The sequence below is a fragment of the Manis pentadactyla genome, chromosome 2 (genome assembly GCF_030020395.1).
Source record: "Manis pentadactyla isolate mManPen7 chromosome 2, mManPen7.hap1, whole genome shotgun sequence".
In the NCBI taxonomy this organism is placed as follows: Eukaryota; Metazoa; Chordata; class Mammalia; order Pholidota; family Manidae; genus Manis; species Manis pentadactyla.
The window spans coordinates 100,614,002-100,637,831 of NC_080020.1; the positions used below are offsets into that span (position 1 = coordinate 100,614,002).

General features: G+C 40.2%; 1 long non-coding RNA gene across 2 annotated transcripts; it reads left to right on the plus strand.

Moving 5' to 3' along the window:
- The first annotated feature begins 6,996 nt into the window (after positions 1–6,996).
- On the plus strand, positions 6,997–22,158 carry LOC118919814 (uncharacterized). 2 transcript variants are annotated; one of them, XR_008994995.1, is made up of 4 exons: positions 6,997–7,211; positions 11,240–11,309; positions 17,640–18,542; positions 21,334–22,158. It is a non-coding gene; the product is annotated as an uncharacterized LOC118919814 (long non-coding RNA). The 2 variants fall into 2 exon arrangements; XR_005027668.2 differs by having other exon boundaries at positions 18,426–18,542.
- Positions 22,159–23,830: the final 1,672 nt, after the last annotated feature.

Sequence of the window (23,830 nt, forward strand, 5' to 3'; positions counted from 1 at the left end):
TGTCACTTGTAAAGTACCATACCTAGTCAACACTGTCTTCTTTTGTTTGTGCAATTATTTTCCAGGCAAGAAAGAATGAATGGATCTAGCAATTTCACTTTGGGTGTTTATCAGAAGAAAACAAAAACACTAACTCAAAAAGATATCTGCACCCCCATGTTCATTGCAGTGTTATTTACAATAGCCAAAATATGGAAACATCCTAAGTGTCTATTGATGGATGAAAAGAGAAAGAAATTGTAGCATATATATATATATATATATATATATATATATATATATGTGTGTGTGTGTGTGTGTGTGTGTGTGTGTGCAATGGAATATTACTCAGCCATAAAAAAGAAGGCACTCTTGCCATGTGTGACAACATGGATGGAGCTGAGGGCATTATGCTAAATTAAACAGGTCAGACAAAGACAAATACTGCATGATCTCAGCCACATGTAGAATCTAAAAACAAAAACAAAAAACCCCCAAACCAAGCTCATGGATGGAGAAAACAGGCTGGTGATTACCAGAGGTGGGGGTGGGGTGAAATGGGTGAAGCTGGTCAAAGGTACAAACTTCCAGTTATAAAATAAATAGGTCATAGGCATTTTACATACAGTGTGGTGACCATAGTTAATAATACTATACTGCATATTCCCAAGTTGCTAAGAGAATAGATCTTAAGGCTCTCATCACAAAAAAAATAATTTTGTAACTATGTATGGTGATGGAGATGTTAGCTAGACTTATCGTGGTAATCATTTTGTAAGATATACAAATATTGAATCATTATGTTATATACCTGAAATGAATATGTCAGTTATACTCTCGTAAGAAAAGAACTAATGAACTATGTTTATCTATTTGTTCCTATTCAAGCCAGATCAATATTCCCTTTTTAAAGAAATACTTTAATTGATAGGGAAATTATTAGTGTATTTATGTATTTTCATCTTTATAGGTTGGTGGCGGTAACTGACACTGCGCTAGTATGTCAGGGTTTTAATTTGGAAATTTGGAGATCAGGATAAATCTGGAGATCAGAATTTTGACTGCTTAAGGGGTGAAAGCTCAGATGGGAAAATCTGGACCAGATGTTTTCACCTCTTCTAGTGTCTGTTTTCTTTCCCATGAGCACTGACTAGGCTGCCCTCATTTAGTTTCTATGTGTTTTGATGTAAGGAGCAAAGGTATCAGAGGGAGCCGGTTTCCTGGGGAAGAATGTGTGCGAGAGCCCTGGGGTAAATCTTCTCAGACACGTTTCCTGACTGACAAGGGAACTGGAATGTGTGTGGCTTTGGGATTTCTTCTTTGGGGACATTTTATTTGTCTTTTGGAATGACACACCTTGGATGTGATGAAGTCAACTCCACTCATGCTGTGGGAAAAGCTTTTCCCTTAATGATTCGAAAACATGGACTTGTTATTCTGAAAAAGCAGAGCACATCCTCCTTGCACACAAACAATGTGACATACACTTGGAGCCAGGCCAAGGTTTTCTATGAATAGAACTCAGCAAAGAGAGCGTCAGAAACCCTTGGGATTCTCATGGCAATCCTGGACGCCTGATCTCAACAAAGGAAATGATTTACCTGCTCTTCAAAGGTGGAAATTAAGAGGATTCCCTCTTGTCCTCCTGCACATCACAGGACCAGGGCTTCCTGCTTAGCGTGACACACTGTGCACACAACTGAGATGATGCTGGAGCTTGCCATCCAAGAAGCATTTGCTTCTGAGCTGGTTGCCCAGAAGTAGGGTGGATTTTGAAGGTCAGAGTCCACATAAACGAGGTGCCCTGGGAGCAGTCGATGGTGCTGAGCAGGGAGGTGTCATCTGGTGTGGCTTCACTGTACTCTGCAAATGCCATGCTTTTGTTTAGGCTTGTGTGACTACAAGGAACAGAAGTCTAACCAAAATGGCTCTAGTTAAAAAAAAAAGTGGGTGGCTGACTATTTTAAGGAAATAAAAATCTGATAAAGTATGACTGGCTTTGTTGGAATTGGGGAGGCATCTAGAATAAAGACAATGCTCTTCATCTGTGGTCAGTAACCTTAAAACTCTCTTCTTAATCTTGTTTGACTCTTTATGCCTTGTCCACTTTCCTTTCTGCCAACTGGCTTCTTCTACTTAATAATAATAGTAATAGAATACCAATAGTAGCTAACACTTACTGAATGTTTATTCCGCACAAATCTTTTTCTATGAGCTTCACATGTTTTAGTTTGCTTAGTCCTCACAACAATCCCATGAGGCAGGTACTATTTTTATACCCATTTTTCAGATGAGAACACCGAGGTACTCATCGCAAGGTAGAATAGTTGCCTGGGATCACACAGCTAGCAGGTGGCAGAGCCCTGTCTCAAACTCCGACGGTTTAGCTTTGTTTTGGCTACTTCATTACTCTGGCTTGCACACCGTATTCTACGTTTTGACAGCAATTCCTTCTCCAGCCCTGCATAACCTTTGTACTTCTAGAGCCCCAACTCATTGGTTCACTACGGGACAGTTTGCAGATATAGCAGCACAAGTTTTTGGGAGAACAATTCTGCTTGGTATGGGGCCAACCAGTTCATATTTTAAAAAGATGTATCTATCATAGATGTTTCATTATACACAAATTCTCTTTTTGGTGGTAAGTGACAGAAACTCCGTATAAAGTCATTTATGTAGAAAAGGGAATGTACTGACTTCCCTAACTGGGAAGACCAGAGAGTGGGTCTTGCTGGCTTTGGGTCTGGCTAATTCAGGGGCTGCCCCTGGGTTGTCAGGGTTGTCAGGGTTCTCACCCCACCTCGCAGGAGTCGGGGGCTGGGCTGCCCATCTAATGCAGTGACAGCGGAAATTTGCCTAGAGCTACAGCAGCAAAGTCCTGAGAGGTGCCCTGGGGGGACAGTCTGAGTGACTGGGCTAGGGGTGGGAGTGAGGATGGAAGAATCTTCCATAGGAAAGAAAGGTTCTGATCATAAAGAAAAATGGAAAGGCTGATGGAATGTGGAGCCGCAGACGTAACACCTGCTAATTCTAGAGCTCTAGTTTTGTCACCATCAGCTATGGCCTAAGACCAACCATCAGCTATACCTGGGGTGGCACATGCTACCAAATGAATTTAGGATCTGAAGGGCTGTAGCCAGGAGGAAAAGTCTCTGTAAAGAGGGTATGGGAGGTGCAAATGTGGTGAAATATGCCTCATGCAACTGGCATTGGCATATCCAATAGGTAAGCTCTGGCAAGTGTGTTGTAGCACCTTTCTCAGGAGGAACACTTTGGCCCAAGGAGGCTGATTCTGGTCTGTGTTGCACAACTAAAGGTGGGTGTGACCTTGGGCTCAGTCTCTCTGGGTCGCAGTTTCCTCATCTGTAAATGAGGGATTTGGTTAATTGACCTCTAGAGATACTTACCTGTTTTAACGTTCTACTCTTCTATCTTAACTTCTTTGCTCCTCTGAGTTACAGTGATCATCTCATTACTCAAGATAATGGAGAGTAGAAAGGCTGATGTGCATGGCTACAGGCAGACTCATGAGCATAGTACAGAGCTGGAAAATAGAGTGTGAAGATGACAGAACTGTCAGCTGCCCTCCCATTTCTCCTGCTGTGTAGCAGTGGAGTGCCTGAAACTCTGGCATTGATGTATTTCTAGGTTTTGTGTCAGAGACCTGTTATTTCCCACCATGCTTGTCCAGCTCTTGTTAATCATGCTGCCTTTAATGCATCTTGTTCCCCTAGCCCCCATCCTTTGCTGATTTAACTCTCAGTCGATTTTTAACTTTGAATTTGACTGTCCACTTTTTAGGGAAACAGTCCCTGGATTCCTAGACTGGGCTAATTCCTCTCTGATATGCCCTCCACGGACCATGCAGTTTCCCTGCAGTCATCTATGAGAGCTGCAATTATCTATAACTAGATGCACACTAGGTCTTTTCATGAGACTATAAGCTCATGAAGATAGAAACTGCATCTAATTGTTTTTATTCACTACTTATCTCTAGGAAGTAGCACAGTGCTTGGCATATTACTATATAACAAGTACTCAATAAGTACTTGTTAACTTCTTCAGTTTAAAATGGCACGCTTCATCAGGGAAAACTGTACATAGCAAAGCTTCCATTCTGCAGTCTGTGTGGGGTCTATGACTGGCTAAGAGCAGTGACAGGTGAGGGAAGAAGGTCCCAGAACCCCCACCCTCTCCCCCGAGAGGTAACAGATGTGATCAGGCTTTTCTTCCTTGACATTTACACTCCCAGTATAGACCCTCAACACCAAGCATCAGAGAGGACTCAAAGACTCTCTTTGGGGACCACATGTCCAACCCTCATTTGGCAAGATATGGAAACTGGCCTGCCTTTCCTGGGGGAGGCTGAGTTCACATACCCAGGGCATGCTTCTGTGTTAGCTCGTGTTCAGTAATCAAAGATAGAACCTGGTTGCTGCAAATAAGAGTGATGAGAGGGGAGCAGAGCCATCTTTTAATCCACACATCTTTTCTCTAAGCCAGGAAGAATTGCAACTGCCATAGATCTTTGATACCTGGGCGGTGCTATCTAAAGAACAGACACAAAAACAGAATAGGATGGTGATATTTGGCTGTACCTTATTTTCTTCCATTCTCCTGAGGATCCAGGAGCACATCAGGTCTGACTATACAGTACTGACAAATCTGTGGACACGGTCATGGCTCTGAGAAGTGAAGGGCATGCTAACATGGAGGGCATGGACAGACAGTGCTGGAGGGCCATCCATAGCCAAAATGGGTGAATACAGGTGTGCAGGTCTGCTGTGGAAACTCCAGCATGCTTTCCGAAGACTCCTTCAGGAATGAGGGACTTAATCACCTGTTTGCTGGGAGTGCCACCAGCAGACAGATGCCCTTAGCTGTTAGCTTCCTTCCAGGATTGCCTCCGCAAAAGTGAGTCTTTCTGGGGGGTTGCCTGCACTCACAGACTAATCAACACGGAGGTCTAAAGGCCCAGTCCTCCTGCCCCAACTTGGGACAGCTCTGAATGGTCTTTCCAGCCTCAAATCTCCCAGCAGGGTCTTCTGAGGTTTCTGGGGAGACTGCATCACAGCTCAGCTTCTCCCTCTGCTCAGTCCTGTTCCTTTCCCTTCCCTCTCCTTCCCTCCCCACCTCTTTCCTTCCACAGATGTGGCTCCAAGAGTTCTTCCTAATAAGACACCTGCGCGGTCACCTTCACCTTCACCCAGGGAACTCAGCCTGTGACAGGTACAGTCTAGAGGGCTAGTGGGAGTTTTTACACAGTCCACGTTTGCTCACCAAGGTGTAGCCAGTGGGGCTGGGATAACTGCCTTTTTGTGATCATTTACCCCATGGGAGCATTTTTTATTGCAATATCTTTGCCTGAAGGGGGCGCCTTTGTGTAATTTTAGGAACCACCTTTGTAATTTATCTGACTAGTGAGTGTTCACTTGCAATTTGCATCAAACCACCAGAATGGTCTTTTTGTCAACTCAAGATTCGTATCACCAGGGTGCAGGCCCATTACTTAAGTTTGGATTAACTATAAGAAAGATAAAAATATTTCTGGGAAAAAAATATCAAGGAGGAAGTGAAACACAGTGTCTTGAATTTGAGGAAAAAAAATAAACCAAAAGGAAATTCCATAGGTAGTTCATCAGCGCTCAGCAGCTTGGGATTTTATTAATCTGAAAGGGGAAAATGCAAAACGGAAATCACTCTTCATATTTAAACGCAACTACTGAGGTGGCAGGAAAATGGCTGAGGAGTCCATTGCTGTTTGCTATTTAGGCACAATCAAAAAATACTTTTCAGTGTTGTGTGGCATCTCCTGGGTATTGCGATAGCTCACCACTATGCCCATGGGTTCTTGGCAAACAATAGACAGGAACCAGAGAAAAGGGACCACAATTCCATCAGGATTACTTAAATTTAATTTTAGGCCAAGAAAAAGAAACTCTAGATGAAAGGTCCCAAGTGTCCACATAGTATAAATAGAAAAATTCCTTTGAAAAGAGGACTTGGGACAATGAGATAGGTTTGAAAATTTGCCTTGAATTGCTATTTGTTTGTGTTACCACCCTTAACAGAATGTAAGCTCCTTAAAGACAGGAGAGGTCATTTTGCATCCTTGATAATAAATAAGGTCCAACATTTCACACGTTAGAATAGCAATAAGTGCTTGGTTATGAATGAATGAATGAATCCAGTCCCTATTGACCAAAGTCTTCTTTTTTTCACAAGATGCCTTTTCACTGGCTTATTCACTGAGTAAATTTACTAGCTGCCTTCTGTGAACCAGATCCTGGATCTATAAAGGGAGCTCACAGTTTGGGGAGGACAGACTATTATGCAGAGAAGATAATATATCAGGCTAATCTCCAAAGTGAGGTGTGTTCAGGTCTACCAGGAACTCACGGAAGCATCTCAGAGAAGGTGAACTGAGGTTTACAGGGGTTTGATCGGAACATTATAGGCCAAGCAAGTCCGAGGCAGAGGGAGTAACATATGCAAAGGCATGGAAATTTGTGAGATCATGGCACATATAGGGAGTTTTAAGCATTCCTTATGACTAATGGCTCTAGGGGATGGAGAAATTTAAGAAGTTGTAGAGGCTCAAGACAGACTGTGCAAGGTCTTTCATGCTATGTACAGGAGGGTGATTTTCTCCTGCAGCAAACAAGTGGAAGCTGTGCAGTTCTGTGCACAACTGTACAATGATGAATTCCCTTATGTATGTGTGTTCTAGTGTAATGGACACAGAATGACAGGTGAAGAAGTGTTCCCTTAGCTCTGTCAAGGTAGATAGAGTCCAGTAATGAAACAATGAGGACAATGAGTACTAGGGGCAGGAAATTTGAGCTGTCAGACTGTTTATTACATGGTGGGATTACCTCATATCCAGATTTGGATAAACACAAATCATACCCTTACATGTATACAGAATTTTCAGTCCACAAAGCTCTTCTAAATATAACATTATTTGAATCCTTATACAAGGCTGTGAGATGGGTGGAGACAATGATATCCCAGACTTTCCAGTGGGGAACTAAAAGCCATCTCTGAAAGTACACAGTGATTTATGACAGATACCTTCTTTCTGTAGAAATTATGGTTGCCAGAAGTGATCCATCTTTTGGGAAGGCAGGAATCTGCAGGTGGGCCTTACTATTAGTTAGTAGTCTCTGTGGAAATTGGCCCTAGACTAGCAGGCCCACTGAGGAACAAACTCCAAAAGGAGATGTATCAAGGTAAGGTGACCTGACATTCAGAGTGTGGAAGAAGTGCAGGTGGGGGTGCCTTGGGATCCCAAATTTTTCTGTTACCAATATTCTAGTTAATCATTGCAGCCCATGGTTAAATTTTATTGGATCTGGGCAAAGCAGAACAGTGTCTTCTTTAGCAAGAGTCCAGGGTAGGGAAAATGAGAGTGCATAGCTAGCTATAGTAAAGAAAGCAGTGATCCTGAGAAAGTAAAATTCTTCATGAAAAAGGAAACAGGTGCCATTGGCTCCCAGTTTGGCTGCTAGATTCAGAGTTTGTTTGTTTTAGCACTTTGCCTAAGTGTGAAGGTAAGCAAAGTAAAAAAAAAAAAAAGGTAAAAATTTTAAATATGTTTGGGATCAAATATTAGGAAAAATAAATACTTTCACATTACTTTTGAGTGCTTTTTATTTTATTTTTTAAATGGAGTCTGTCAAAGAATGATTGCCTTTTACAAAGTTTGGCCAAAGATCTGCAGATAGACATATTTTAAATTTCCTATCCTACAGTTTAAATGGAGAATGTTGGCATGCATTTTTGTGGCTTTCCAATCCAGCCATTAACTTTACACTTACTACGTTCAGCCTTGTATTTAGTCCATTTAGCAGAGTGTATTGCCAGGGCTGTTCTTTATTTAATGTTGGATGCTTGTTTTTTTGAAAGTGGAATATATTTATAACTTAATAGCCAAGGACCAAAATTGCTATAAAACCACATTGCCACCAACATTTAAAAATGTTTCCAGAGATAACAATAACTTTAACAGAAGAAAGAAAAACATATTTAAAAAAATCTAAATTACAAAGTTATCTTTCACAATTTAACATGAGTTCCTATTTCATATTTGTTTTTTGTAACAGAACTAAGATTTGAAAGGAATATGTCACTTAAAAATATTTTTCTTATATTGTTCTTGAAGATAAAATAAAATATTTTTGTCAAAATGACTCAGTGAGTTCATGCTTGAATAAGCCCTTCTGTGCCAAACACATGTGTTGAGAAAATTAAAAATACATAGCCAGATTAAACAATAAGATAATATTCCTCAACATCTGAAATCAAATCAGATTTCCTCATGAACAATCCTCATGAAATGGATGAAGCTAGATTATGGCGATCAGAATTAGAGTCACGAGCCTACTGAGCTCTGGGTCAAAACTAGAGGTTTAACTTCTGCAAGAATAAAGCATTTTGAAAGACAGGGGACAGGAATCAGACTCACTTGAAAGGAAAAGATAGGGTGGATTTTCGTAGATGTGAAAGGATGTTGAACCCCTGCCAGACCTATGGTTTAAGGAAATTTCTCAACTAGGGAAAACTTGCCAATGTAGTCCTGTGAACCAAGATGCCCCTTAGCTGGGTGGATGGACTTGTTGTCTCTAAAAGCCATCTCTGTGCAAACTCTCTGATCTGCTAGAGCCTGTGTATGGCCAGTGGCACCTGATAGAGTCAACTACAAAACTGTTAAATAGGGAAGGGGACATGGAAGAGGAAGAGAGAGAGGGGAAAAACCTACAACAAAATCCTTCAACTTTCTACTCAAAAATACACCTGGCCACCAGAATTCCAAAATACATGTTGAGAAAGACATCCAAAAAAATCAACAATTGGAACATGAATTTTCTAAAAATGAAATTAATTTTATAAAACCTGAGGGCCTAAATAGATGTTTGAATTTTTTTACACAGAAATACATGCGTGCGTGCAAATAGAATAGAAAGAAATGTGTTAAGCATAGATGGTTACAAGAAGCAGTTAGAAATTTTAATGAGCAGTGAAAAGCCCATACTGGATGCTTGCAGCCTCTCCTTTACTGGCATTCTACAAGAGATCAAGAATTTTACAGAAGCAGTAAATAAAGAGGTAAATGCTGAATCAAAGAAGAACATGAGTTTTCAGATTGCAAATGTGCTCCAAAGGGTAAAAAGAAAAACAATATATCCACCTTGAGATACATCCTAGTGAGGCTGCAGAACTTTAGAAATAAAGAGAAAAAAAGTTAGAGTTTCCAGAGTGAAAAGACAGATTACTCTACGAAGACGAGCAATTGGCCTGGGATAGTTACTGGTCTGGCAGCAGATTTCTTTTCAGCAACAATAGATGCTACTAGAAACTGGAATAATATGTTCAATGTTTTAGGGAAAATGACTCTCAATAAGACTTGTTATATACAGATAAACTCTCATTCAAGGATGAGGGCAAAATAATGGCATTTTCTGACACACAATTCTTATCCTAAAAACAAACAGCTATTTGGTATAGCATTTTGCTGTACTAATAGTCATGTTTCCCCCAAAGCAGAGCCTGAGATAAGTCTTGCATGTAGGTATTTTTAACTGTTCTCAGGGAGTATGTCAGAAGTAGAGAGAAGAAAGCAGCAAGGTAGGCAAAGGCATTATTGGAATGTATTATTAAATTGGCCAGTTTGGGGCAATTGGTCCTCCATCCATGGACCTTTTAGAAAGCTTATGAAATACATCTGAGAACAGTACTCCTGTAAGGTTAAGCATCTATCCATGAGGGCCATCTCCCTTAGTCAAGGGAGACACTGGGGGCGGGAAATTCCCCTACGTTTCTAGGCTGTGCTTGCTTCCAAGTGCATCCAACTTCACAGTGATGGAGAAGCCCCAGGCCATGAAGTGAAAGGTATGAAAGGCACTTTGCATGGACTTGAGTAAGCCCTGAAAGGTGTACCTCATGAAGCCTGGCAAAGCCCTGGTGGAACTTGTTGCCTCTTCAGTGGCTGGAATAAAGGAGGGCAAAGAGGATTTGAGATGGCCTGCAAGGCGCTGGATATAGATCTTGACTCTGCATTTTCAGGGAAGGTATCTTTGAACTGTCTATGCAGCAGATGGAGGTTAACTGAGTTAAAATAGAGGACCATTTAATGGATTTGATCATTGGATTATCCTTGACCTTGTACGTATACCTAGACCTGCTGCCCTCTATTTGAACAACCCTTTAACTAACAGAAAAAAAACAATTTAGAGGGAGGATTAGGGGTAGGAAAGAAAGGAAGGCAATCAGTGTGAATTGATATTAAAACTAAATTAAAACCATTTTGGAACATTCACTTTCTCTTGATTGATTTTAGGATTTGATTGCCCAAAGAAAGGATTTGTTTGGGGTAGTGTGCCCCCATTCAATATGTAGGGCCTACGTAGTGCAGAACTAGTGCATATCACCCCTAGGAGATTGGCTTTTTTCCTGTCCAGCCCATTTATGCTTGCTTTTCATTTAGCTCAGGCACTGATCATTTGTCAAATAAGATAGGGCAACAATAGATGGCTTGGTTTCACTCAGTGGCAGTGGTAAAAATTTTAGCAACTTAGGCAGAAAAATACCATTTAGAACTTCTTGCTCTAAAAGAGACCATGGACTGCTAGATATGTAAGGGTTTTGTGACCTTTCTAGAACACTTTGGCTTCTCTCTCTGGTTCCTGACTCGGCTGGGGCACACTGGTTGCCTACACTGGAAGGTTGCCCCCTGTACTGGCCCTGAAAGTAAGCCTGACTAGGGTGAAAGAGTGGAAAGAGGTAGTAAATAGGAGTGATGCTGTAGAACAATATTAGTACTGCGACATCTGACACCAGAATTTCCCGTGGGGAAGAATCATCCAGAATTTATTTGTTTCTCTAGTAATGAGGAAGAGAAAGGGTCATTTTAAAAAATTGAAGTATAGTTGATATACAGTATTATTGGTTTCAAGTGCACAACACAGCTATTCAAGAGTTATCTACATAATTAAACGTTCACCCCAATAAGTGTAGTTACTGTCAACATAGAAAGCTATTACAGTTTATTGACTATATTCTCTATGCTTTACTTTCATTCCTGTGACTGATTTATGTTATAATTGGGATTTTGTGCCTGAGAGAAGTTCATTTGATTTCTGCCCAGTGATACTGGGCTACTTCTCCAACTGTCAATGAAGCCTGATACCTCCCATTTTGGAAATGGAGATGTTGGTAAGTTGATCTAATCAATTAAATTAATATTCTATTTCTTAAACAGAATTGGACTGCAGAGATGAGCAGATGGAAGAGAGTGAGGAACCAATTAGATGGAGAGAGGCTGAGTTCAGGTAAGGTAAAGGGGCACAAAGCTCAAACTCACTGGTGGGTTAGCTGGGGGACATTTCAAAGATAGTGATGGCTATAATTTAATTTGTAATTGTGCTCTTTCATTGTAAATACATTTTGCTCTCCATCACCTCCAAACAATATCTTCAGGAAAGTCTACCATGCTGTCAAATCCCTAGGGCAAGTGAAGCTTTACTAGGTGGACCTCAGAGAAGGAGCTAATTTTATTGTTAGGTTAACAGAGTAGAGCCAGAAGCAGCACTCAAAAACAACAGAGGAGACCAGAAAAACATCACGTCTTTTTATCTTCCTTCTCAAGCCCGCTGTCTCTCACATTCTCCATCACTTTTTTCTTACTTCTCTTTCTTCCTATTCTCAAATTAGTTGTCAAGTCTTAATGATTCTAAGTCTAAAATCACTGTCTACTTTGTGCTTTCCTTTTTTCCCACTGCTACTGCCATGATTCGGCTTCCATCATCTTTGATGTGGAAATAGATCCAACTGATTTTGTGGCCCCTGATCTCCAGTCCATCATTTGTTCTTCATTTTTACAAAATGTGTATCAGATTATATTATTTCCACTGCTAATGAGAGTCTACAAGGACTCACCAATATGTAAAGAATTCTTAGCAAAACTTTTAAAGTCTTTTATATTCCATCCCTAAAAAACCTTTCCAGACTGACCAACTTTTCTTCCTCACACCTTTTTTCTCTCTGGCTACAATATATAATTCTGTGTTCCTGGAATATGCATTGTTCTTTTCCACTTCCTTGTCACTGCCCATCTTGGTTTCTTGATAATGAAACCTCTTCTGTTATATCCTTTCACCTGTTCTTGCCCTACTTAATCCTCAAAACATGAATATATGTACATATACATACACACATAAACACACATGCACATATACAACATATATACATATGTATATATATATGTATATACACTCTGGACACACTTTATTGTTATGCTTGGGGAAGGTTTGTTGGATTGACTCCAAAGGGGCAGGCAATCAGTAGGATAGCATCCTCAGGCAGAAATTAAGTTCTTGAAGTTTTCTAAATGGATTCTTTAACACAGCTGAATGGAAAGCGCAACCCTTCCCAGGAGGCAAAATGAACCTTAAGGTCATCTGGACAGGGTATCTGATAATTTATATTTGTCTCATAAATCTGTCAACCTTTTCAAGTTCTTACCGGCCATGAGAGAGTTGCCAATATTTCTTTAAACTGTGGGAGGAAACTGAATAATTTAGTCAGCAGAAAAGAAAGTGGACAAAATCATGGTTGTGGTTTCTGTTCATACTTTGTTTCTGGAAAAAAATTATAATATATATGTATACATATATGCATATATATTATATTTGTATTGTTCTAAGCCTTTTTAAAGGAGTTCAGACATTATATACACTGATAGTAGACATACATATATTTTTGTGCACCATTTGCATATACATATACATATACATATACACTCAATGTGTGCTGGTAAAGGTTTAATAACCAGCTTTTTGGGAGGTGGGAAGCCCCAGTTTGTAGTATTTACTCATTTCTGTGGTATAAATATTTCACCATGGCCAGTTTTAAGCTACTAACTTGATGTCACTGGACTAGGAGTTGGGAATGGATACATAACTCTATGCTTTCTTGAGCCAGTGGGAGCTGCCTCAATAGCACACCACTATTATGTACATTTATACATGTATGCACACATACATGTTTGTGTTTTTGCATTTTTATCAAGTCTGTATTATTAGTGCATTTATTGAAGTAATCTGACAGCTCATACTAACTTTTTCTAGCAGTTCAAGGTAGAATATTATTAAAATTATCTTTGACCTCTGAGATAAAACAATGAAAGATAGTACCAGCTAAGTAGGAACTTAACTTCCTTTCCCCCAAAATAAGAGAGAAAGAGGATATTATCATATGTATTATGAACCTTTCTGCATTAAAATATTTTAATTTAATTTAATCATCTTCATTAAAGATAACATAAATATAATGACTACCTGCTTTAATTTTGGGGTCCAACTCCATTTTCCATCTTTTACTCATTAGATGTATGCATGTCAGGCCTTCCTGTAAGATGTCAGTGTAACTGAACATGAAAGAAAGATCAAGGGACTGAATATTCATAGGAATTTTGGAAAACCTTTGAACAGCCTAGCCAGACACAAGAGTTACTCAACACTTAAATAGTTAAAAAAGTGAAGTGTTAGGCTGAATACAAGGATTTTTCCTTTGTAATTTTCAGTTTTGTGTAGGTATTTAAAGTTTCCCTAAAGAGAGGCATTAGAAAAATTGAGAATGTATTTTACAGCCAAAGAACCAACTTAAGCAAAATTTACAGTTAGAAAAACATTGACCAAGTTTATTTTTGTGACCTTCCTATTCTGGAAGCTGATGTGTTGATTTAGGCCATTCAGACATGAATATGTTTTAATTTCTTAAGTCTTGTATTTCCTATCAGAAATATGGATATAAATGGTACTTCCATGTATTAAAATATTATTAAGTCAGGCACATTTATTTAAATAATTAGACTTGCAAATAGAAGGCTAAACAGAAGCCCAATGTATAATGATTTCTTTTCCCCCTACAGATATTCACCACTTTCTGGACTTCAGCCATGACATAAACATATTCAGTAAATGCTTATTAAGTTGAATTGACTATGCAACTTATATGTTTGGAATGTACCATTTAATAAGAAGTCCTCGTGTTGTAACACCTCTGTTCAGAAAGCCTCTCTAGTCCCCATTGCTTAAAGCCGAGATTCCCCCCAGGCCCCGTTCTCACCCATGTGCCATGGTATCCTGTGTGCCCCAAAGAAATTACAGAAGTGCTGAGATATTGATTCCCCTGGGCTTTGGGAAGCTCCAGGCCATGGTCTCCAGCCAAAGGCAGTCTCATCCCTTTACTCAAGGATGCTGTACAAAAACAATTGTTTCCCATGTGTGCCATGACAGGGAAAAGGCTGAGAGGCCCTGGCCCTGCTTACAAGGTCTAAGCTCTTTGCACAGCATACAAGGCCTTACAATCTGGCCCATGTCCTTCCCTTCCAGACTGACCTCCCACAGATCCCTTCATGGACAGCCCTTTCCATACCTCTGGACCACTCATCCTTTCCGAAAACCCTTCGTTTTTGCCCTCCAAGCTTCATTCCTACTGTTTGCTCCACTTACAATGCCCTTCTTCCTCATTAACACAATGGATCTCCTAGGATACTTTACAAGATAGAGTCCGTGACACATCCTCTACGGAATCACAAGAAACTTCCCCAACTTGAATCGTTTTCTCCTTCCTCTGTGCTTCCTTAGAAGTTTGCTTGTTACCTTCTCACGCACTTGTCATATTTCTCCTCATGCTACAGTTACTTGTGTGCTGGTTTTATTTCCCCTCCCAGACAGCAAACAGCCCAAGAGTGGAGACCACTTATTTTTAATCACTGTTTCCTCCCAGTGCAAGCTGGATCTTGCACGTTCAGTAAATGCTTCTTAAATTGAATTGACTATGCAAATGCAAGAGCGAAGAGAACATCAACTTAGATTTATTGCCTATCTATCATGTGCCAAGCACTATGCTGGCATGCTAACCAGGATATTGTGTGCAGTCTTCACAACACCTCTTGTAAGGGAGGCAGTTTACATATAAAGAAACTGAGGAGCAGTGAGATTAATTACCTCCAGATGATAAATACCATACTGGAAAAGAGAAACTATTGAAACTGCAGTGCAATGCCCTGTACAGGTGTCCAACAGAGAACTTGGCTGTGAGGATTTCAGGGCTTTAACATCACCCTGAGCACGCAAATCCCCAAACAGTGGGGAGGACCAGCAGGGGCTTGTTGGGAGCCTAATCAGAGATTTGTTGCATGAACTGCCATGGCTGGTAAAGTCCTGGCAGTAGTTTCATTCCATGACTTAAAAATCAATCATTCTTTCATCAACAAGGAAATTCTTCTCCTTAGAATCAAATCTAAGATGACTAAATACAAAAGCGATAGAACAAGTTATTTTTCTCTTTGCTTAGAAAAGGATCTTCCAGTGAAGCTTAAGTGAAAAAATAGAACCAACTGTGAATAAATTATAAATACTCTATTTGGATAGATGTTTCCCCTCCCCTCTTGTAATACTGATTTTGTTTATTCTGTTAAGCTTACATTTATATCATTTCTTATTGAATAGAGTTTTTAAAACAACACCCAGATTAGATGATTTAAGAATTAGATTATATAAATTAGATTATATTAGTTTCTAATAAGGAAGCTTAGTATACAATGTCCAGTGACCCTGACTAGCCAAGGCTTATGCGGTCTTAGACAAGCGTTTTAATGTTGAGTGTTGATTTTCTCATTTCTAAAACAAGGTGAGAAATGCTGATACAGGATCTTTCAGTTGACAAGTGCAGTTTTCCTGGGCTTTCTATACACTGGATACTGAATCATGGATTCAGTATTTCTTTCTATGTGACTCCCAGATGCTATGACTTTCAGACCCTCACATAAGGCAAATAATGTAAAATAACTAGTAATAGGAGTCACTTATAACTGTGTTGTTCTCTGCTACCTACATGGTGCTGTCATATTTATTATCCCATTGGGCTTTTACAGCCACCTTGTGGAGTAGATGTTTCGAGTAGATGTGGAGTAGATGTCCCTCATTTTGTAGGAGTGAGAAGTTATCACTCAGAAAGAAGTAGCTCTCCCAAGGTCATATGGCTCAAGGTAAGTGTCAGATCCAAGAATCAAAATCTAAGATGGAGACTTTGTTTCCCAGTCCTTCTTTGTAGCATATTTAAGGCATCAAGAGGCTGGAGGTGAGTCCAGGGGTGGGAGATGGTTAATAACACTTGAGAGACTATAAAAGGAAGGAGCTTGATGCTAAGGACAAACATCATAAAAGGAATTTTTTCAAACAACTCATTTATCCAATATCTACATGCCTTGATGTCCACCTAACCTGAATTTAAGTTTGACATTTTAAAAGAAGGGCAAAGAAAATGAATAAGCATCAGGCAGATTGTCAGTTGGCCACAGTATTGCCCCAGGAAAGAATATTGCTTCACAATCCTTTTTTATATTCTTGACTCATGGTTCAGGTTTACCAGATATATATATATATATATATATATATATATACAGCTGACCCTTGAACAATGCGGCGGTTAGGGGCACTGACCCTCCCTACCCCATACAGTCAAAAATCCACATACAACTTTTGACTCCCTGAAAACTTAACTACTAACAACCTACTATTAACTGGAAGCCTTACTGATAACATAAACAGTTGATAAACACATATTTTGTATATTATATGTATTATATACTGTATTCTTAAAATAAAGTAAGCTTAAGAAAAGAAATTATCTTTTCAAATTATATCAAATCTCCAAGGAATTTTATATGATATTTACTGAAAAAAATCTGCATGTAAGTGCACTAGCACAGTCAAATCTGTGTTGTTCAAGGATCAACTGTACTTTACAAACTGTTTCTGAAATGAACAAAAACTGAGGTGGCCAGAGGAATGTAGAGACGGGATTTTAGGTTTAAAAAGGTCACTGTCATTGTAGGAAATATAAAGTTTTCCAATCTATGGAAAGTTTAGCTGCAATTTCCATTAGTAAATGTTCATCTCAAAAGGTACTAACTTTCTACTTGCTGGATTTTAATGCAAGTTGAGTTAGAACATCTTAGAACATCTTTGGGCAAAAGGACTTTGTTTAATTATAAAAATGTTAATAATCTATGCTTGTCCATATGATAGTCTCTGGCTTCATGTGGCTATTGAGTAGTTGAAATGTGGCTACTGTGATAGAGAAACTGAATTTTTAGTTATTTAATTTTAATTAATTTTAATAAATAGCCACATGTGACTAGGTCCTCCATATTGGACAGTGTAGTTCCAGAAAGTCATTTGCTGATGTCAATCTTCAGCTTATGTTTTGTGAGCATATTGATAAAGAAAAGAGGATTCATAAAAATAGCTGTTTTCCAGAATGTTTTTGAGAATAAGGATTCTTGTTTTTCACTCAAAATGGACACTGAAAATCAAAATAAATGTGTATGCAGGAAATGAAAAGACCTAAAAACTTAGGTACATGTCATATCTTTCCAAGTTTTGTGAAGTCTCAATTCAGTAATTAAGTAACACAGTTTTTTTACTTTAATTGGCATGAATATTCCAGCTCACGAGAGTCCTAGTCTCTATTGGTTAGACTGTGTTGTTATTTGTCAGATAAAAAATCAAACATTGGATTCCTGTATTTAAGAGATCTGAAAAGTCAATGATTTCTCACTGATAAACCTCTTGTGTTGTTTTCTATTTTAGTACAGGCCCTTTCTAGACTGTGGAAGTTGTCCTACATTACGTAATACACGTTCACAAGATAGCTATCTGAAGCATGTGGGAAAACTAAGAGAACAAATGAATGATAACCAATTGTCTGTCTATATACAATTCCATAACATTTGGCCTTGCTAGAGTGCCCAGTCCCTGATGAAAACACGTTTGTGAGGTTCCCAGATGATATCCCATGACTGTGATAATTGTCACGTGCCTGTTTATTTTTCCCTTGAGAAACTGAATGAGTTAAAAAAAAAATCACAACTAAACAAAAGCATACCAATAACAGGAAACTGTTGGTGAGAAATACCCCAATGTTCCTGTAAATTCACGTCACCAGATTCCCCAGGGACAAAGGTGCATGAACTGCATGGGTAAATAATTATGATTTAATACCGAGACCTTGCAATGCTGTTTACAGTAAAACAACAAAAAAGAATTGTTTCTGGAGGCGCAAATAAGCAAATAATAGAAACACATATCAATATAATCAGGAAGTGGTGATGTTATGTCTAGGTCAGCTACTGAAAACAATTTGTAATCTATCAAAGTATCTCCTTTGCAATTGCAAGCAGCATGAGGTGAGACCTTAGGAGGAAGACAATGCCTCATCATCAGGTTGATTAGAAATGATGGAGAAAATGGGATATTCAGCCTGGAGAATTTCAGAAGAGTTTTCTGCGCCTTGACACCTGTCTGATTGCAGGGTTTTTTTTCTCCCATGGATGACGAGAGCAAGAGTAACAGCAGATCCTCCCTCTTCTTTAAAAGGATTTCCAGCTGGAGAGCATGTCAGCTTGTGAGCACACCCTATGGGCACAAGCACACGTGTTCCAGCTAAGAAAAGAAATGGGTGGCTGTGCTTCAACGGCTCACCTGTGTTCACATGTAAGGGACTTTTTTTCCTTTTTATTATAAATGATGTTTTTCTGGATAAAAGTAGAAAACCTACTTTTCTATTTTTTCCCCTCAGAATTTACTTACTTTGGGAAGAATTAAGGCCTTTCTCTAGTAGCCTGCCTAGAAATCTAAAGATTTGTTGGGGAGTTTGTTGGGTGACAATAGGGAAAGAGCAAGCAGTAGTGAGAGGCAACGTGGAATTCTTGCCTGAATCTCTCTGCTTTTTCCCAGGTGATAGGATGCAACTCTGGGTCTTGTTCTCAGGATCTAAGCAGTTTAAAAAATTTACCCAGCTATGCAGCCAAAAGTAATCTCACTTTGATTGCCCCTGCTACCCTTTCACCATTCTTAAAAGCTCCTGAGGTAGGCAGAATAATGAACCCCCAAGGATGTACATGTCCTAATCCCTGGAACATGTGAACACATTACCTTACATGACAAGATAAACTTTGCAGGTGAGATTACATTAAAGACCTTGAGATGGAGAGATTACCCTGCATGACCCAGATGGGCCCAGGGTAATCACAAGGGTCCTTATAAGCATCAGGGAAGAAAATGTGAGCATGGAGGCAGAGAGACAGAGAGATGGGAAGATGTTATGTGATGCTGGCTTTGAAGATGGAGGAAGGGTCCACAAGCTAAGGAATTCTGGTGGTTTCTAGAGGCTGGAAAAGACAAATGGATTCTCTCCTAGAGCCTCTGGAAGGACTGCAGCCCTGCCAACACTTGGTTTTTTCAGTGAGACCCTTTTTGAATTTCTGGCCTCCAGAACTGTGAGGTAATAAATCTGCATTGTTTTAAGCTGCTAAATTTGTAGTAATTTGTTATAGCAGCCATAGGAGAAATAGATCAAAAGGTTGTTTTATATTCAATGGAAGTATTTGGTCTTTAAAATTGTTTCTCAGTTTTATGGCCCTCATATTAGGCTGCATGTTAGAATCATTTTGGACACTTAGACAGTGTGGAGACTAGGCCTCCAACCACAGTGATTTGGATTTAGTAAGTCCAGTGTGGAGTGGAAGTGGTGCACTGATACTTTACAAAGCTGTCAGATGATTCTAATGTTCAGCTAAGGATGAGAACCCTATAGTTAGAGGACTACCTCCTTTATATGTTTTTTTGGCTGTTTGAGCTCAGAGAACATGCTTTTTATCAATGCAAATGAAAGGATAATTTTACTATTGCCAGGGCAGTAAAAAGTGTAGTCTAATTTCTTTGGTCTTTAACACTGCATTTGATTTTTGTCCCCATCTAAATAGAGTGCATCCCTTGGGAGTAGCCACCTGGGAAGCAAAGCATCCTCTGTCTCCATTTCTTCCATTTCCTCTGGGTCTCAGTTTCTATTTAGATGCAGCCAAGGATGACTCCCCCAACTAGGACCTCTCACAAAATAATTATGCAGATGTGTAAAGGAGGTATTGAGGGACATGCAGCATATAGCAGGAATGGTGTCTTGGAATCAAAGGAGTGACACACAGAAAAGACCCCTCTCTCCCCTGAGTGTGTGTAGTCCAGGAGAGGAAGACAGAGTTACTGCCTGTAATTCTCTGTGGGCTGTTTCTAGAGAATATTGTAGTGGAAAGACACATGAACTGGAGCCAGGCAAACTGTGTTTTAATCTTGGCTCTGCCACTTATTTTAATAGTAACAGCTCCTCCTCAGTGTCTATACGCACTAGGCTGAATATTTCCCATAATGATGACCTCATTTAATCATCTTAGAAGTCTTGGGAAAAGGCTTCCACTATGGTCAGTTTTATGTGGTTACATTTAGATTTTACAGATGCAAAAAACTGAGGTCTAGAGAAATTTAAGGAGCTTAACCCAAGTCCACATAACTAGAAAGTGGTGAAGCCAGAGGTTGAATTTAAGCCTGTAAGCCAAAGGCCTTGTTTCTTGCTCTGGAATAATGTCTGATCCTCCCAACAAGTTCATCAAGAATGGGAGATTCTTAGTTTTTGCTGTTTTCTGATCTTTGTTTATTTTACATGATGTGCCCGGATTTTTAAGAGTAATTAGGAAACAGTTGATATTTCTTGGTAGACCCTTGTGGCAGAGACTATGGTGCTCTTGAATATCATATTCTCCTTCTCTTCCTGGGCACTTGGCCAACTACATTCCCCAGCCTCCCTAGCTGTTAGGAGTGGCCATAGGACTAAGCTCTAGGAAATGTGTTTGGAGATAATGAATGCTACTTTTTGGTTTACCTGTGAGCCTTCTTTCTTTTCCCCCATATGAATGTAAACAGCTCTGAGCCCCTAGAGAAGAGAACCACAGATAGAAGGTATCTGAATCTTTGAAGGACCATGTGGAGTGTAGGCCACCTGCTGCCCAGAAACTTTATTTCTTATTTTTTAATAAACTTTATTTATTACTTTATTTATTTATTTCTTTATTGTGCTAGGTCCCTGAGGTTTGGGGTTAGCTGGTACAGCAGCTAGCATTACTTACAGAGTACCACCCTGTCTGGACTAGGTGTCCTTTTGGGGCAAGGCTAAGCAATCTCTCCTAAGGAGTTGGATATGGACCAGATTGAAAAGAACAAGGTAAAGTGATAGGTAAGTTTTCTGGCCAGGTGTCCAAACAACAGCAACTCCCCCCACCCAACCTCCTGCCCAAGGCCAAGCAGATTAAGGAAGATCCAGGCAGAAAACTCTTTGCTGGAAAGAGTGTAGGATGGCCCAGAGACACAAAGGCCTCTCTGTCTTTATTGTCAGTGCTCTGGTTATAGTTTCTAAGATCTCACTTGCTCTTGCTTTGTTCTCTCTCTCGCACTGCAGCTGCAAGATAAGTGCAAGGATGCAGCATATTTCAGCCCATTATTTTAAAAGAGTTGAATGCTCCCCTGGAGGTGTGACAGTCACTATCTAGTCACTGCTGATGATCACATCAGTGGGTTTTTCCTGGTGAATTCCCATTGTTCATTAATCAATAGCTCCTGATTCCCTGAGTAGGACCCTGGATGAGGAGACCTGTGCCCCACCTGGAGGTGAAGTGGCCTTTACCCTGAAAGCATACAGCTGTCAGTGAGCCCAGGAGGAATGAAGAAGGTTGGGTGTGGGTCAGCTCATCTGGTTCACATGAGAATGTCTGGTTCTCAGACTCCACAATACATACAGCAGCACACTTCTTCTGGTCCCCTAGAGTCTTCTCTTTTGGGCGTCCCTTTTGCCTCTGCCTGTAAGTCATCCAATATCTTATGGGCCTAAATGGGATCCTGTTTTGTAAGTCTCTAAGTCAGTCCTCATTATGGGCTGAATTGTGTCCCCCACAAATTCATATGTCACGCTTAACTCCCGGTTACTCAAAATGTTACTGTATTTAGAGACAGGGCCTTTAAAGAGGTGACTAAGTTAAAATGAGGCCATTAGGATGGGCTCTAATCCAATCTGATTAGTGTCCTTTAAGAAGAGGAAACTGGGGCACACAAAGGGATACAAGGAGTGCTCACGCACCAAGGAAAGACCACTGGAGAACATAGGGAGAAGGCGGCCATCTACACACCGGTGGGAGAGGCTTCAGAAGGAACCAGACCTGCTGAGGCCTTCATCGTGGACTTCTGGTCTCCAGAACTGTGAGAAATAAATTCCTGCTGTTTAAGCCACCCAGTGTGTGGTGCTTTGGGATGGCAGCATGAGCAAACCAGCATAAGTATAAGCGACAGAGCTTAAGCTGCCCAGCTGTGACCTTTCCCAGAGCAGCAGGAGGTTCCCAGCACACTCACGACCCAGGAAACCTCTGGGTCCCTTGTTACCAACAAACTTTCAAACAGTTTAGGTGTAGATGAGTCAAAAAAACTAAGATGCCTCCAAAAGTAACCTGAAACCAGTGCCCCAAAGATAGCTGTGGAAGGACGATGGACACAGAGAGAGAAAAGATGGGCATGAATCCATGTAATCATTCAAAGTATGTCCAGTCCTAAGGGATCTGATCACAAACAACAAAAGAAACAAAAGCAGAGTAACCCATTCTACCAGTTTGTCTAACATTTGAACCTGCTGGTTAGGCATGACCTGGGGCAGGTTTAACAGGCAAGTTGAGGTTCTCATTCACTTCCTGAGAACATTGCTCATGACGTCGTGGCTCACTGTCTTATCGAGTTAGAACAATTCAGGCTTTTCACCATCTCTATATTTAGAAATTGATGTTAAAATGTAATCATTTGCCTACTAGATTTCTAAAAACTTGGGTTGAGAGAATAGAACTAACCTTTAAAACTTGTTTACTGCTTATCAGGCGTATTACAAATATTTTATTCTCATGGCCATCTTACTGCCACTGCTGTTATTTTCTTGTTACAGGCAAGGACAATGAGACTCAGAAGGGTTAGTAACTCGAATTAGCTCATTGTATGATAATACTGGGCCCGTTCACAGCAGCCTCCTCTTCTCTAAATGTGGAAGTGTCCATGGCTCAGTCCCTGGATGTCTTCTCAATTTACATTCTCTCCCTTGGTCATCTCATCCAGCCTCATGACTTCAAATACCACCTGGATGTACAAAAGTATGTTTCAACTCAGACTCCTTTCCAAGAAAAGAGGGTAACCCAACTCCCTCAAGACTCATAAAAATAATTGCCTACCTGGCATCAACTCCTGGATTTCCAATAGACCTCTTGACCTTACCATATCAAAACTAAACTCTTGGTCTTTCCCCCATGCTAGTTGGGTCCAGTCAGGAAAACAAAACAACATTATGTGCTTCAATATAGGGAAGTCGTGTAGGTTTCAGAAGGTCTGGAAGTGCAAAAGGGAGAGGGGATGGGTCTGGACGTGATAAAGGAAGAAGGGGTGATATGCTGGAGGAAGACCTTAGGAGCTGCTTGCTGCCCTTGCTGGAGCTCACAGGCCTGCACTGCTGGAGGTGCAGTTATGCCAGGGCTGGATCTGTGGGATCAGTACTGAAACTGCTAGATTTCTGTTGCCCCTGAGTGGGCCACTCAGAATTACCCCACCCACTCTCATTTCAGCAACTGACAGCAACTATCACATTGTCCCAGAAGCAGGAAGATTCTCTCTTCCTCCCATCTTCTGGAATCCAAATAATAAGAGAGCCTGGAAAATATAGTTTGCAGACTCCTAGCCCCAGAAGTACAGAGCAGAGCATAGATGGGCTAACATGAAGCTGAGAGACAACAGTTAATAGCCAGCACACTCTCAGACCTGCTCCATTCTCAATCTTCTCCATGTCAGTTGAGTGTAATCCCAAATTTTAAGTTGCTCATACCCAAAATTCTGGTGATATCCTTGACCTCTTTTTCTCTAACACACTATATCCA